Genomic DNA, 15371 nt, shown 5'->3' on the forward strand with positions numbered 1-15371 from the left:
GAATTTGCTGAATTCATGTATCAGTTTTAATAGTTTTTTTGTGGAGTCTTTTGAGTTTTCCACGTAGATTATCATGTCATCTGTGAAGAGTGAAAGTTTGACTTCTTCTTTATCAATATGGATGCGTTTTATTTTGTTTTGTTGCCTGATTGCTGAGGCTACAGCAGTGTTGAGAGTGGATATCCCTGTCCTTAGATCTTAGGGGGAAAGCTCTCAGCTTTTCCCCTTTGAGGATGATATTACCTGTGGGCCTTTCATATATGTCTTTTATGATGTTAACTTATGTTCCTTCTATTCTGACTTGAGGGTTTTTCTGCATCTATTGACAGGTTCATATGTTTCTTATCCATTCTTCTATTAATGTGGTGTATCACATTGATTGATTTGCAAATATTGAACCAGCTCTGCAGACCAGGAATAAATCCCACTAATCACTGTGAATAATTCTTTTAATGTACTCTGAATTCGATTTGCTAGTATATTGTTGAAATTGTTTGCATCCACGTTCATCAAGGATATTGGCCTGTAAATCTCCTTTTGAGTGGGGTCTTTGTCTGGTTTTGGAATCAAGGTAATGCTGGCTTTATAGAATGAGTTTGGAAGCTTTCCTTCTATTACTATTTTTTGGAAGAGTTTGAGAAGAATAGATATTAACTCTTCTTTATTTTTTTTCAATATATGAAATTTATTGTCAAATTGGTTTCCATACAACACCCAGTGCTCATCCCAAAAGGTGCCCTCCTCAATAGCCATCAATCCTCCCTCCCACCCCCCATCAACCCTCAGTTTGTTCTCAGTTTTTAAGAGTCTCTTATGCTTTGGCTCTCTTCCACTCTAACCTCTTTTTTTTTTTCTTCCCCCTCCCCCATGGGTTTCTGTTAAGTTTCTCAGGATCCACATAAGAGTGAAAACATATGGTATCTGTCTTTCTCTGTATGGCTTATTTCACTTAGCATCACACTCTCCAGTTCCATCCACATTGCTACAAAGGGCCATATTTCATTCTTTCTCATTGTCACGTAGTACTCCATTGTGTATATAAACCACAATTTTTTTTATCCATTCATCAGTTGATGGACATTTAGGCTCTTTCCATAACTTGGCTATTGTTGAAAGTGCTGCTATAAACATTGGGATACAAGTGCCCCTATGCATCAGTACTCCTGTATCCCTTGGGTAAATTCCTAACACTGCTATTGTTGGGTCAAGGGGTAGGTCTATTTTTAATTTTTTGAGGAACCTCCACACTGTTTTCCAGAGTGGCTGCACCAGTTTGCATTCCCACCAACAGTGCAAGAGGGTTCCCGTTTCTCCACATCCTCGCCAGCATCTATAGTCTCCTGATTTGTTCACTTTGGCCACTCTGACTGGAGTTAGGTGATATCTGAGTGTGGTTTTGATTTGTATTTCCCTGATGAGGAGCGACATTGAGCATCTTTTCATGTGCCTGTTGGCCATCCGGATGTCTTCTTTAGAGAAGTGTCTATTCATGTTTTCTGCCAATTTCTTCACTGGGTTATTTGTTTTTCAAGTGTGGAGTTTGGTGAGTTCTTTATAGATTTTGGATACTAGCCCTTTGTGCGATATGTCATTTGCAAATATCTTTTCCCATTCCGTTGGTTGCCTTTTAGTTTTGTTGGTTGTTTCCCTTGCTGTGCACAAGCTTTTTATCTTCATAAGGCCCCAGTACTTCATTCTTGCTTTTAATTCCCTTGCCTTTGGGGATGTGTCAAGTAAGAAATTGCTACGGCTGAGGCCAGAGAGGTCTTTTCCTGCTTTCTCCTCTAGGGTTTTGATGGTTTCCTGTCTCACATTCAGGTCCTTCATCCATTTTGAGTTTATTTTTGTGAATGGTGTGAGAAAGTGGTCTAGTTTCAATCTTCTGCATGTTGCTGTCCAGTTCTCCCAACACCATTTGTTAAAGAGACTGTCTTTTTTCCATTGGATATTCTCTCCTGCTTTGTCAAAGATTAGTTGGCCATACTTGTGTGGGTCTAGTTCTGGGGTTTCTATTCTATTCCATTGGTCTATGTGTCTGTTTCTGTGCCAATACCATGCTGTCTTGATGATGACAGCTTTGTAGTAGAGGCTAAAGTCTGGGATTGTGATGCCTCCTGCTTTGGTCTTCTTCTTCAAAATTACTTTGGCTATTCGGGGCCTTTTGTGGTTCCATATGAATTTTAGGATTGCTTGTTCTAGTTTCAAGAAGAATGCTGGTGCAATTTTGATTGGGATTGCATTGAATGTGTAGATAGCTTTGGGTAGTATTGACATTTTGACAATATTTATTCTTCCAATGCATGAGCACGGAATGTTTTTCCATTTCTTTCTATCTTCTTCAATTTCCTTCATAAGCTTTCTATAGTTTTCAGCATACAGATCTTTTACATCTTTGGTTAAGCTTATTCCTAGGTATTTTATGCTTCTTGGTGCAATTGTGAATGGGATCGGTTTCTTTATTTGTCTTTCTGTTGCTTCATTATTAGTGTATAACAATGCAACTGATTTCTGTACATTGATTTTGTATCCTGCAACTTTGCTGAATTCATGTATCAGTTCTAGCAGACTTCTGGTGGAGTCTATCGGATTTTCCATGTATAATATCATGTCATCTGCAAAAAGTGAAAGCTTAACTTCATCTTTGCCAATTTTGATGCCTTTGATTTTCTTTTGTTGTCTGATTGCTGAAGCTAGCACTTCCAACACTATGTTAAACAAGAGCGGTGAGAGTGGACATCCCTGTCGTGTTCCTGATCTCAGGGAAAAATCTCTCAGTTTTTCACCATTGAGGATGATGTTAGCTGTGGGCTTTTCATAAATGGCTTTGATGATCTTTAAGTATGTTCCTTCTGTCCAGGCTTTCTTGATGGTTTTTATTAGGAAAGGGTGCTGAATTTTGTCAAAGGCCTTTTCTGCATCGATAGACAGGATCATATGGTTCTTATCTTTTCTTTTATTAATGTGATGTATCACATTGATTGATTTGCAAATGTTGAACCAGCCCTGCATCGCAGGAATGAATCCCACTTGATCATGGTGAATAATTCTTTTTATATACTGTTGAATTCGATTTGCTACTATCTTATGGAGAATTTTTGCATCCATATTCAATAGGGATATTTGCCTGTAGTTCTCTTTTTTTACTGGGTCTCTGTCTGGTTTAGGAATCAAAGTAATACTAGCTTCATAGAATAAGTCTGGAAGTTTTCCTTCCCTTTCTATTTTTTGGAATAGCTTGAGAAGGATAGGTATTATCTCTGCTTTAAACGTCTGGTAGAACTCCCCTGGGAAGCCATGTGGTCCTGGACTCTTATTTTTTGGGAGATTTTTGATGACTGATTCAATTTCTTTGCTGGTTATGGGTCTATTCAAGCTTTCTATTTCCTCCTGATTGAGTTTTGGAAGTGTGTGGATGTTTAGGAATTTGTCCCTTTCTTCCAGGTTGTCCAGTTTGTTGGCATATAATTTTTCATAGTATTCCCTGATAATTGCTTGTATTTCTGAGGGATTGGTTGTAATAATTCCATTTTCATTCATGATTTTATCTATTTGGGTCATCTTCTTTTCTTTTGAGAAGCCTGGCTAGAGGTATATCAATTTTGTTTATTTTTTCAAAAAAACCAACTCGGTTTCATTGATCTCTACAGTTTTTTTAGATTCTATATTGTTTACTTCTGCTCTGATCTTTATTATTTCTCTTCTTCTGCTGGATTTAGGCTGTCTTTGCTGTTCTGCTTCTATTTCCTTTAGGTGTGCTGTTAGATTTTGTATTTGGGATTTTTCTTGTTTCTTGAGATAGGCCTGGATTGCAATGTATTTTCCTCTCAGGACTTCCTTTGCTGCATCCCAAAGCGTTTGGATTGTTGTATTTTCATTTTCGTTTGTTTCCATATATTTTTTAATTTCTTCTCTAATAATCCTGGTTGACCCACTCATCCTTTAGTAGGGTGTTCTTTAACCTCCATGCTTTTGGAGGTTTTCCAGACTTTTTCCTGTGGTTGATTTCAAGCTTCATAGCATTGTGGTCTGAAAGTATGCATGGTATGATCTCAAATCTTGTATACTTATGAAGGGCTGTTTTGTGACCCAGTATGTGATCTATCTTGGAGAATGTTCCATGTGCACTCGAGAAGAAAGTATATTCTGTTGCTTTGGGATACAGAGTTCTAAATATATCTGTCAAGTCCATCTGATCCAATGTATCATTCAGGGCCCTTGTTTCTTTATTGACCGTGTGTCTAAATGATCTATCCATTTCTGTAAGTGGAGTGTTAAAGTCCCCTGCAATTACCACATTCTTATCAATAAGGTTGCTTATGTTTGTGAGTAATTGTTTTATATATTTGGGGGCTCCTGTATTTGGCGCATAGACATTTATAATTGTTAGCTCTTCCTGATGGATAGACCCTGTGATTATTCTATAATGCCCTTCTTCATCTCTTCTTACAGCCTTTAATTTAAAGTCTAGTTTGTCTGATATAAGTATGGCTACTCCAGCTTTCTTTTGACTTCCAGTGGCATGATAAATTGTTCTCCATCCCCTCACTCTCAATCTGAAGGTGTCCTCAGGTCTAAAATGAGTTTTTTGTAGACAGCAAATAGATGGGTCTTGTTTTTTTATCCATTCTGATACCCTATGTCTTTTGGTTGGAGCATTTGGTCCATTTACATTCAGTGTTATTATAGAAAGATATGGGTTTAGAGTCATTGTGATGTCTGTAGGTTTCATGCTTGTAGCGATGTCTCTGGTACTTTGTCTCACAGGATCCCCCTTAGGATCTCTTGTAGGGCTGGTTTAGTGGTGATGAATTCCTTCAGTTTTTGTTTGTTTGGGAAGACCTTTATCTCTCCTTCTATTCTAAATGACAGACTTGCTGGATAAAGGATTCTCAGCTGCATATTTTTTCTGTTCATCACATTGAAGATCTCCTGCCATTCCTTTCTGGCCTGCCAAGTTTCAGTAGAGAGATCGGTCACGAGTCTTATAGGTCTCCCTTTATATGTTAGAGCACGTTTATCTCTAGCTGCTTTCAGAATTTTCTCTTTATCCTTGTATTTTGCCAGTTTCACTATAATATGTCGTGCAGAAGATCGATTAAAGTTACATCTGAAGGGAGTTCTCTGTGCCTCTTGGATTTCAATGCTTTTTTCCTTCCCCAGATCAGGGAAGTTCTCAGCTATTATTTCTTCAAGTACACCTTCAGCACCTTTCCCTCTCTCTTCCTCCTCTGGGATACCAATTATGCGTATATTATTTCTCTTTAGTGCATCACTTAGTTTTCTAATTTTCCCCTCATACTCCTGGATTTTTTTATCTCTCTTTTTCTCAGCTTCTTCTTTTCCCATAATTTTATCTTCTAGTTCACCTATTCTCTCCTCTGCCTCTTCAATCCGAGCCATAGTTGTCTCCATTTTATTTTGCAGTTCATTGATAGTATTTTTTAGCTCCTCCTGGCTGTTCCTTAGTCCCTTGATCTCTGTAGCAAGAGATTCTCTGCTGTCCTTTATACTGTTTTCAAGCCAGCGATTAATTTTATGACTATTATTCTAAATTCACTTTCTGTTATATTGTTTAAATCATTTTTGATCAGTTCGTTAGCTGTTGTTATTTCCTGGACATTTTTCTGAGGGGAATTCTTCCGTTTCGTCATTTTGGATAGTCCCTGGAGTGGTGCGGGACTGCGGGGCACTTCCCCTGTGATGTCTTGAATAACTTGAGTTGCTGGGCAGGGCCGCAGTCAGACCTGATGTCTGCCCCCAGCCCACTGCTGGGGCCACAGTCAGACTGGGGTGTGCCTTCTCTTCCCCTCTCCTAGGGGCGGGATTCACTGTGGGGTGGCGTGGCCCGTCTGGGCTACTTGCACACTGCCAGGATTGTGGTGCTGGGGATCTGGCGTATTAGCTGGGGTGGATTGGCAAGGTGCACAGGGGTGGGAGGGGCAGGCTCAGCTCACTTTTCCTTCGGAGATCTGCTTCAGGAGGGGTCCTGAGGCACCGGGAGGGAGTCAGACCCGCCAGAGGGATGGATCCGCAGAAGCACAGCGTTGCGTGTTTGCGCCGTGCAAGCAAATTCCCTGGCAGGAACTGGTTCCCTTTGGGATTTTGGCTGGGAGATGGGCGAGGGAGATGGCGCTGGGGAGCACCTTTGTTCCCCGCCAAGCTGAGCTCTGTCGTCCAGGGCTCAACAACTCTTCCTCTCATTGTCCTCTAGCCCTCCCATTCTCCGAGCAGAGCTGTTAGCTTATAACCTTCCAGATGTCAAGTCCCGCTTGCTGTCGGAACGGAACATATTCCCTCCGGCCCCTCCATTTTTTCAAGCCAGACTCCGGGGCTCTGCTTGGCTGGCGGGCCGCCCCTCCACCCCGGCTCCCTCCCGCCAGTCCGTGTAGTGTGCACTGCCTCGCCGCCCTTCCTACCCTCTTCCGTGGGCCTCTCGTCTGCGCTTGGCTCCGGAGACTCCATTCTGCTAGTCTTCTGGTGGTTTTCTGGGTTATTTAGGCAGGTGTAGGTGGAATCTAAGTGATCAGCAGGACGCGTGGTGAGCCCAGCGTCCTCCTACGCTGCCATCTTCCCCTAATTCAAATTCATTTTTATCTTAACCAGCTTGACCACGCACTAAAATTTGTTCTCAAATATTCCTTTTCCACAACACTTCTACAATTATTTTTAATTCAGATTTTGTCCTACGTTTTCCCTCCTTAAATAATCAGCCTCACTTTCAGAAACTGCTTTTGCTTTTCTTTAACATAAAATGATTTCCTTTGATTTTCTTTAAAGCAAGCATCCTACTTTTCTGCAAAGAGAGATGTTTCCCTTATTCATTCTAGTAACTTCAACCGGATATAGAATTCTTAACCCTTAATTCCTAACAGAACTAAGTGGTAAGTAATTGTGAACTGTGAGCTGTACCACCATCTGTTCGAGGGGAAACTTTTTGAATATATTTCATAAGTCCTAGAAATGTGTTCTTCTTCGGTACAATCTTTCATTAAAGCACAAGACATGTTTACTAAGAGACCCAAATTTATCTTGAGTTTCTCTGTATCGACAAAGCCAAAAGTATGTAACCCTGTGTTCATTAATGAACGTTTCATTATTTCATCTTATTTGGAAATGGTCCAGATATGCAGTAGAGAATTTAACTTCACCCTTAAATTCACCCTAATTTAAGATTTCAGGTTACCAAAAAGATGTGGGGAAATTATGTGAAAACGGTTCCTAAAATTTTTGGTGTGATGTCAGCGTGAAGTTGACACAGAAGGCCTGGATGTGAGTGAGGTTGTGACCACTGCTGAGGGGTGAGATGGCCCTGGGTCAGTGTGGAGGTCCCAGGAAGCAGCTGGATGGAAATGCAGGTTCGCATGTTCCATCCCATCACAGGGAATGACCCACTCTGGAGATGGGGAACGTGCTTTCACCTGCTTCTGATGGGAGCCAAGAGCTGAGACATGCTGGCAAGGACCTAGTGGGTGGACAGGCCACAACAGTGAGTGAGGCTCAGTCACACCAGTCTCCTTCACTTACCTGCAGGGACTCTGGGGACTCCCATCACCTGGCCCTGTTCCTCCAGGTGCAGATGGACACTGATGTGAAGACCCCTGTGCAGGAGGAAGTGAGGTGTCAGGTGAGCCACCATCTGGGTCAGCATCACAGAAGCTGTCTCTTAATCCTGGAGAACACAAATTCCATGTGATCTCAGTGCAGTGTGTTCCCTTTATGAGACCCAGGGAGTTCTTGGAAACCAGAGCATGGGGTAATCACACCTCCTTGGCACTTTCTCAGAAGGTTTTTTTCATGGCCATAAAGTGACAATCCAACACATCAGGAGGTTTCACTGCTTCTGCCAAGATCATTTACATTAATGACTTGTTTGTTCTGGAAAAGTAAATGGAAGCCACGTGCAGAAAATCACTACCTTACAGAGACAACAGAGTGGGGAAGGAAACCAGGAACAAGGAATCCAGCTAATTCTGACTCATCAGCAGGCCACCTGCTCCTCCTGCCCAGTGCACCTGCATGATGACCCCAGGTGAAGTTTTTGCTCTTCAAGGTGTCAGGAGAAAGGTACTGGGTTTTCATTTAGCAGTTCATTCTGGGAACTCAGTCCAAGGATATCTGGTGCCTTGTACCAGCAGCACACAACTGTGAGGAAGAGACAAGGCCTCAAGCTAAGGATTCCAAATTCATGGTGCTCCTCCATGCTCCTTCTCCTCATGCATGCTTGGTTGTGGTGGGTTTAGGATTCTGAAAACCCAGATCTATTAGTGCCCAGAGGGAGCCATGGGTTCCCTGGAGCCCTGGTCATGGCCAGACCCCTTTCTTCCTGAGGACGGAGGCTCCATGCTGGGGGACAGATTGAGAGCTATCACCACACCCCATCTCCAAATCCTCTGTCCTGTGATTTCCTGTGACCCCATCCCTGACTGCACTGAGGGTGGGGAGTCGAGGTTCTGGTGCTGATGCTGACAGTGCTGGAAGTCCCACAGTGTCCAGTCTGGGTCTGTTAGTGGATGTGTAGGTGGAGGAGTTCTGGGGGCTGAGGGTCCAACCTGGCTCTCGGTGAGACTCTGATGTTGGCTCTCAGTACAGCTGAGATCCCTTTCTCTAAGTAGAGGATTCAGCAGGGACCAGAGGCTGCAGTCCGTTTCTTACTATGTGAGCATTGCTCATCCCAGGAAGATCTTCACCCACAGCTGGCACAGCCAGCTGACATCAGCCCCACTGAGACCTTAAGAGTCACAAGGTATCAAAGACTTTCCCTAAATGATCATGTGGTTGAAGAAACGTGGGAGCAGAGATGGTGACAGGCAGCAGAAATTTAACTTATAAGATAAAGGGCACTAGAGTAGTTAAAATAGCTACCTGTTCATTACCCAAGGTGAGAAGCCAGTTAACCTGCCATTACACCCACCTTTGTCCAAGCTCTTGTTATGCCCAGTAGCCTATGCTGAAGGAGGAAAGCCTGGGATGTGGGGAGATGCCAGCTCATGGACTCTCCTGTCCTGTTTGAATACAGAGACATCTCCAGCCTCATCCTGTGTCTGCAGTGTCCTCACAGCTGTCCTGGCTGGGAGAAGTGCTTCCCCAATGGCCTACAAGTCCACCTGAAAAACGAGCCAGAGACTGTATCCTGCAGAGTCACATGATTATGGAGGGTTCTGGGAAGAAGTTACTCCTGCATCCCCAAGGCCAGCTAGCCAGAGACTCAGGGAGCCCTGGGGACTTAGGGGTCTCAGGGACCTACCTGGCAGGAACTTTAGTCCCTGAACCACTAAGTGGCCTTAGTGAGCTGGCTATGCAGAGTAGTCCATACAGCAGGCTGCAGGGGCTCAGGATGCAGGAGCTGGAGATTGAATACTGAACCCAAAGAGGGACACGAGGGCACCAGTGGTCACCTCATTCCACCTGCTGTGCTGAGGAGCATGGACTGAGATGTGTCCATGGGCAGTGCACACTTGATGTCTATGTGAAGCACTCAGGGTCTGCAATGTGCCCAACATGTTTGGTCAAGAGTCCCTCAGAGTTGTGAATTTACTCCCCAATACCTATCATGGTCCTGTCCTGAAGCTCCATTTGCCCTGGTCTCATGTCCATATGGATTTTTTTCTTTTCTTTTTTTCTTTTTTTAAAAAATCTACATCCAAATTAGTTAACATATAGTGAAACAATGATTTTAGGAGTTGATTCCTTAGTGCCCCTTACCCATTTAGCCCATCCCCCCTCCCACAACCCCTCCAGTAACCCTCAGTTTGTCCTTCATATATGAGTCCCTTCTGTTTTGTCCCCCTCCCTGTTTTTTCTATTATTTTTGTTTCCCTTCCCATATGTTCCTCTGTTTTGTCTCTTAAAGTCCTCATGAGTGAAGTCATATGATTTTTGTCTTTCTCTGACTAATTTCACTTAGCATAATACCCTCCAGTTCCATCCACATAGTTGCAAATGGCAAAATTTCATTCTTTTTGATTGCCAAGTAATACTCCATTGTATATACACACCACATCTTCTTTATCGATTCATCCATCAATGGACATTTGGGCTCTTTCCATACTTTGGCTATTGTTGATAGTGCTACTATTAACATGGGGGTGCATGTGTCCCTTCGAAACAGCACACCTGTATCCCATGGATAAATGCCTAGTAGTGCAATTGCTGGGTCGTAGGGTAGTTCTGTTTTTAGTTTTTTGAGGAATCTCCATACTGTTTTCCAGAGTGGCTGCACCAGCTTGCATTCCCACCAACAATGCAAAAGAGATCTTCTTTCTCTGCATCCTCGCCAACATCTGTTGTGGCCTGAGTTGTTCATGTTAGCCATTCTGACAGGTGGAAGGTCGTATCTCATGGTGGTTTTGATTTGTATTTCCCTGATGATGAGTGATGTTGAGCATTTTTTCATGTGTCGGTTGGCCATCTGGATGTCTTCTTTGGAGAAGTGTCTAGTCATGTCTTTTGCCCATTTCTTCACTAGATTATTTGTTTTTTGGGTGTTGAGTTTGATAAGTTCTTTGTAGATTTTTGATACTAACCCTTTACCTGATATGTCATTTGCAAATATCTTCCACTCTGTCAGTTGCCTTTTAGTTTTCTTGATTGTTTCCTTCACCATGCAGAAGCTTTTTGTCTTGAGGTCCCAATCATTCATTTTTGCTTTTGTTTCCCTTGCCTCCGGAGACATGTTAAGTAAGAAGTTCATGTCGCCGAGGTCAAAGAGGTTTTTGCCTGTTTTCTTCTCTAGGAGTTTGATGGTTTCCTGTCTCACATCCTGTCTTTCATCCGTTTTGAATTTATTTTTATGTATGGTGTAAGAAAGTGGTCCTGTTTCATTCTTCTCCATGTTACAGTCCAGTTTTCCCAGCACCATTTCCTAAAGAGACAGTCTATTTCCCATTGGATGCTCTTTCCTGCTTTGTCAAAGATTAGTTGGCCATATATTTGTGGGTGCATTTCTGGGTTCTATATTCTATTCCATTGGTCTATGTGTCCATTTTTGTGCCCGTACCATACTGTCTTGATGATTACAGCTTTGTAATACAGCTTGAAGTCCAGAATTGTGAATGCTCCAGCTTTGGTTTTCTTTTTCAACATTACTTTGGCTATTCAGGGTCTTTTCTGGTTCCATACAAACCCTAGAATTATTTTTTCTAGCTCTGTGAAGAATGTTGGAGTTATTTTGATAGGGACTGCATTAAATGTGTAGAATGCTTTGGGTATCATAGACATTTTAACAATATTGATTCTTCTTTTTTTTTAATGTTTATTTATTTTTGAGACAGAGAGAGACAGAGCATGAATGGGGGAGGGGCAGAGAGAGAGGGAGACACAGAATCGGAAGCAGGCTCCAGGCTCTGAGCCATCAGCCCAGAGCCTGACATGGGGCTCAAACTCACGAACCGTGAGATCGCGACCTGAGCTGAAGTCGGAAGCTCAACCGACTGAGCCACCCAGGCGCCCCAACAGTATTGATTCTTCTAATCCATGAACATGGAATGGTTTTCCATTTCTTTGTGACTTCAATTTCTTTCATAAGTTTTCTATAGTTTTCAGCATGTGGATCTATTACCTCTTTGATTAGGATTATTCCTTGGTATCTTATGGTTTTTGATGCAATTGTAAATGGGATTGCTTCCTGATATCTCTTTCTCCTGCTTCATTATTAGTGTATAGAAATACAATTGATTTCTGTACATTGAGTTTATATCCTGTGACTGCTGAATTCATGTATTAGTTCTAGCAATTTTTTGGTACAGCATTTGGGTTTTCAATGTAGAATATCATGTCATCTGTGAAGAGGAATGTTGACTTCTTCTTTACTAATTTGGATGCCTTTTATTTCTTTTGGCTGTCTGATTGCTGAGGCTAAGACTTCCACACTATGTTAAACAACAGTGGTGAGTGGACATCCCTGTCGTATTCCTGATCTCATGGGGCACTCAGTTTTTCCCCATTGAGGATGATATTAGCTGTGGGCCTTTCATATATGGCTTTTATGATGTTAAGGTGTGTTCCTTCTATTCCAATTTTCCTAAGGGTTTTTATCAGGAAAAGATGCTGTATTTTGTCAAAAGGTTTTCTACATCTATTGACAGGATCATATAGTTCTTATCCTTTCTTCTATTAATGTGGTGTATCACATTGATTGACTTGTGAATATTGAACCATCCCTGCAGCCCAGGAATGAACCCCACTTGATCATGGCGAATAATTATTATTTTTTAGTTTTTTAATCTTTATTTTTTTAGAGAGAGAGATAGAGACAAATTGCGAGCAGGGGAGGAACAGAGAGAGAGGGAGACACAGAATACAAAGCAGGCTTCAGGCTCTGAGCTGTCAGCATAGAGCCCAGTGCTGGGCTTGAACTCATGAACCATGAGTTCATGATCTGAACCAAAGTCAGAGACTTAGCCAACTGAGCCACCCAGGCACCCCTGAATAATTCTTTTAATACACTGTTGAATTCCATCTGCTAGTATCTTGTTGAGAATTTTTGCATTGATGTTCATCAAAGATATTGGCTTGCAATTCTCCTTTTAAGTGGGGTCTATCTGGTTTTGGAATCAAGGCATTGCTGGCTTTAAGTTTGGAAGCTTTTCTTCCATTTCTATTTTTTGGAACAGTTTGAGAATAATAAGTATTAACTGTTCTTTAAAACTCTGGTAGATTGGCAATGAGAAAGAATGAAATCTGGCCATTTGCAGCAATGTGGATGGAAATAGAGGGTATTATGTTAGGTGAAATAAGTCAGGCAGAGAAAGACAGATACCATATGTTTTCACTCATATGTGGATCCTGAGAAACTTAACAGAAGACCATGGGAGAGGGGAAGCATAAAAAAAGAGTTACAGAGAGGGAGGGAGGCAAACCATAAGAGACTCTTAAATACTGAGAAGAAGCTGAGGGTTGATGGGGGGTGGGTGAGAGGGGAAAGTGGGTGATGGGCATTAAGGAGGGCACCTTTTGGGATAAGCACTGGGTGTTGTATGGAAACCAATCTGACAATAAATTATATTTAATATAAAAAATAAAATTAATTTTAAATACATTTTTAAAAAGTCTGGTAGAATTCCCCTGGGAAGCCATCTGGCCCATGACTCTTATTTATTGTGAGGTTTTAAACAGTTCAATTTCCTTGCTGGTTATGAGTCTGTTCAAATTTTCTATTTCTTCCTGTTTGAGTTTTGGGAGTGTGGAATTTGTCCATTTCTTCCAGGTTGTACATTTTGTTGGCGTATGCTTTTTCATAGTATTCTCTTATTATTGTTATATTTCTGTGATGTTGCCTGTAATCTCTCCTCTTTCATTCATGTTTTTATCTATTTGGGTCCTGTCTCTTTTTTTTGAGAAGTCTGGCTAGGTGTTAATTGAATTTTTTTTTTTATTCTTTCAGAAGACCAGCTCTTAGATTCATTGATTTGATCTAATTTTTTGGTTTTTTGGATTCTATATTCTTTATTTATCCTCCAATCTTTATTATTTACCTTCTTCTGCTGGTTTTTGGGCTTTATTTCCTGCTGCTTTCCTAGCTCCCTTAGTTGTAAGGTTAGGTTGTGTATTTGGGACCTTTCTTATTTCTTGAGATAGGCCTGAATTGCAATGTATTTTCCCTTTATGACTGCTTTTGCTGTATCCCAAAGGGTTTGAACCCTTGTGTTTTCACTTTCACTTGTTTCCATGTATTTTTTAATGTCTTCTTTAATTTCCTGGTTAACCCATTCATTCTTAAGTAGGATTTTTCTTTAACCTCAATGTATTTAGCATTATTCAATGTTTATCTTATGGTTTATTCCAATTTTCATAGCATTGTGATCTGAAAATGTGCATGGTATGATCTTGATGTTTTTTTTTTAATTTAATGTTTATTTATTTTTGACAGAGGGAGAGAGAGAGAGAGAGAGAGCGAGCACAAGTGGGAGAGGGGCAGAATGAGAAGGAGGCACAGAATCCAAAGCAGGCTCCAGACTCTGAGATGTCAGCACAGAGCCTGACACAGGGCTTGAACCCACCAACTGTGAGATCATGACCTGAGCCAAAGTTGGATGCTTAACTGACTGAGCGACGCAGGCACCCCAATCTTGATCTTTTTGTAACTGTTGAGGGCTATATTGTTACCCAGTATGTGATCTGTTTGGAGAATGTCCATGTACACTCGAGAAGAATATGTATTTTGCTGCATTAGGATGAAAAGTTCTGAATATATCTGTTAAGTCCATCTGTTCCAATGTGTCATTCAGAGCTGTGTTTTCCTTATTGATTATTTGCCTAGATTACCTGTCCATTGGTGTGAGTAGAATATTAAACTCCCTACAACTAAGGTATTATTATCTATACACTTGTTCATGTTTGTGATTAATAGAGTTATATATTTCTGTGCTTCAAGTTGAGGGCATAAACATTTATAATTGTTAGCTTTTCTGGATGGATAGATCCTTTAATTATGATATAATGCTTTTTCATCTCTTGTTACAGTCTTTAGTTTAAAATCTAGTTTGTCTGATGTAAGTATGGCTATTTCACCTTTCTTTTGACAACCAGTAGCATGATAAATGGTTCTCCATCACCTTTCAATCTGGAGGTGTCCTCAGATCAAAAATGAATCTCTTGTAGGCAGCATATCTATATGGATCTTGATTTTTTAACCATTCTAATACCTTATGTCTTTTGATTGGAGAATTTAGTCCATTTAAATTCAGTGTTATTATTAAAAGATACAGATTTAGTGTCATTGTGTTATCTGTAGGTTTCATGTTTGTGGTGATGTCTATAGTCTTTTGTAGTCTTTCCTGCTTTCCACTCACAGAGTCCCCCTTAAAATCTCTTGCAGGGCTGGTTTAGTGGTCATTAACTCCTTCAGTTTTTCTTTGTCTCAGAAAGCCATTATCTCTCCTTCTATTCTGAAAGACAGCCTTTCTGCATAAAGAATTCTTCCCTGTATAGTTTTCCTATCAGCACATTGAATATTTCCTGCCACTCCCCTCTGGCCAAACTAGTTTCAGTGGACAGGTCTGCTACTACCCTTATGTGTTTACCCTTGTAGATTAAGGCCTGTTTGTCCCTAGATGCTTTCAGAATTCTCTCTTTATCTTTGTATGTTTCCAGTTTCATTATGACATGTTGTGTTGTTGAACTGTTTTGGTTGATTTTGAAAGGAGTTCTCTGTGCCTCCTGGACTTGTTTCTTTCTACAGACTGGGGAAGTTCTCAGCTATAATTTGTTCGAGTAAACCTACTGCCCCTTTTTCCCTCTCTTCTTCTTCTGGCACTCCTATGATATGGATATTATTTTGTTTCATGGAATAATTTAGCTAACTCTTCCCTCATGACCTAGTAATTTCCTTTCACTCTTTTTATCAGCTTCATCATTTTACATAATTAAAAAAA

This window comes from Panthera tigris, chromosome A1, assembly GCF_018350195.1.
Source record: "Panthera tigris isolate Pti1 chromosome A1, P.tigris_Pti1_mat1.1, whole genome shotgun sequence".
Lineage (NCBI taxonomy): Eukaryota > Metazoa > Chordata > Mammalia > Carnivora > Felidae > Panthera > Panthera tigris.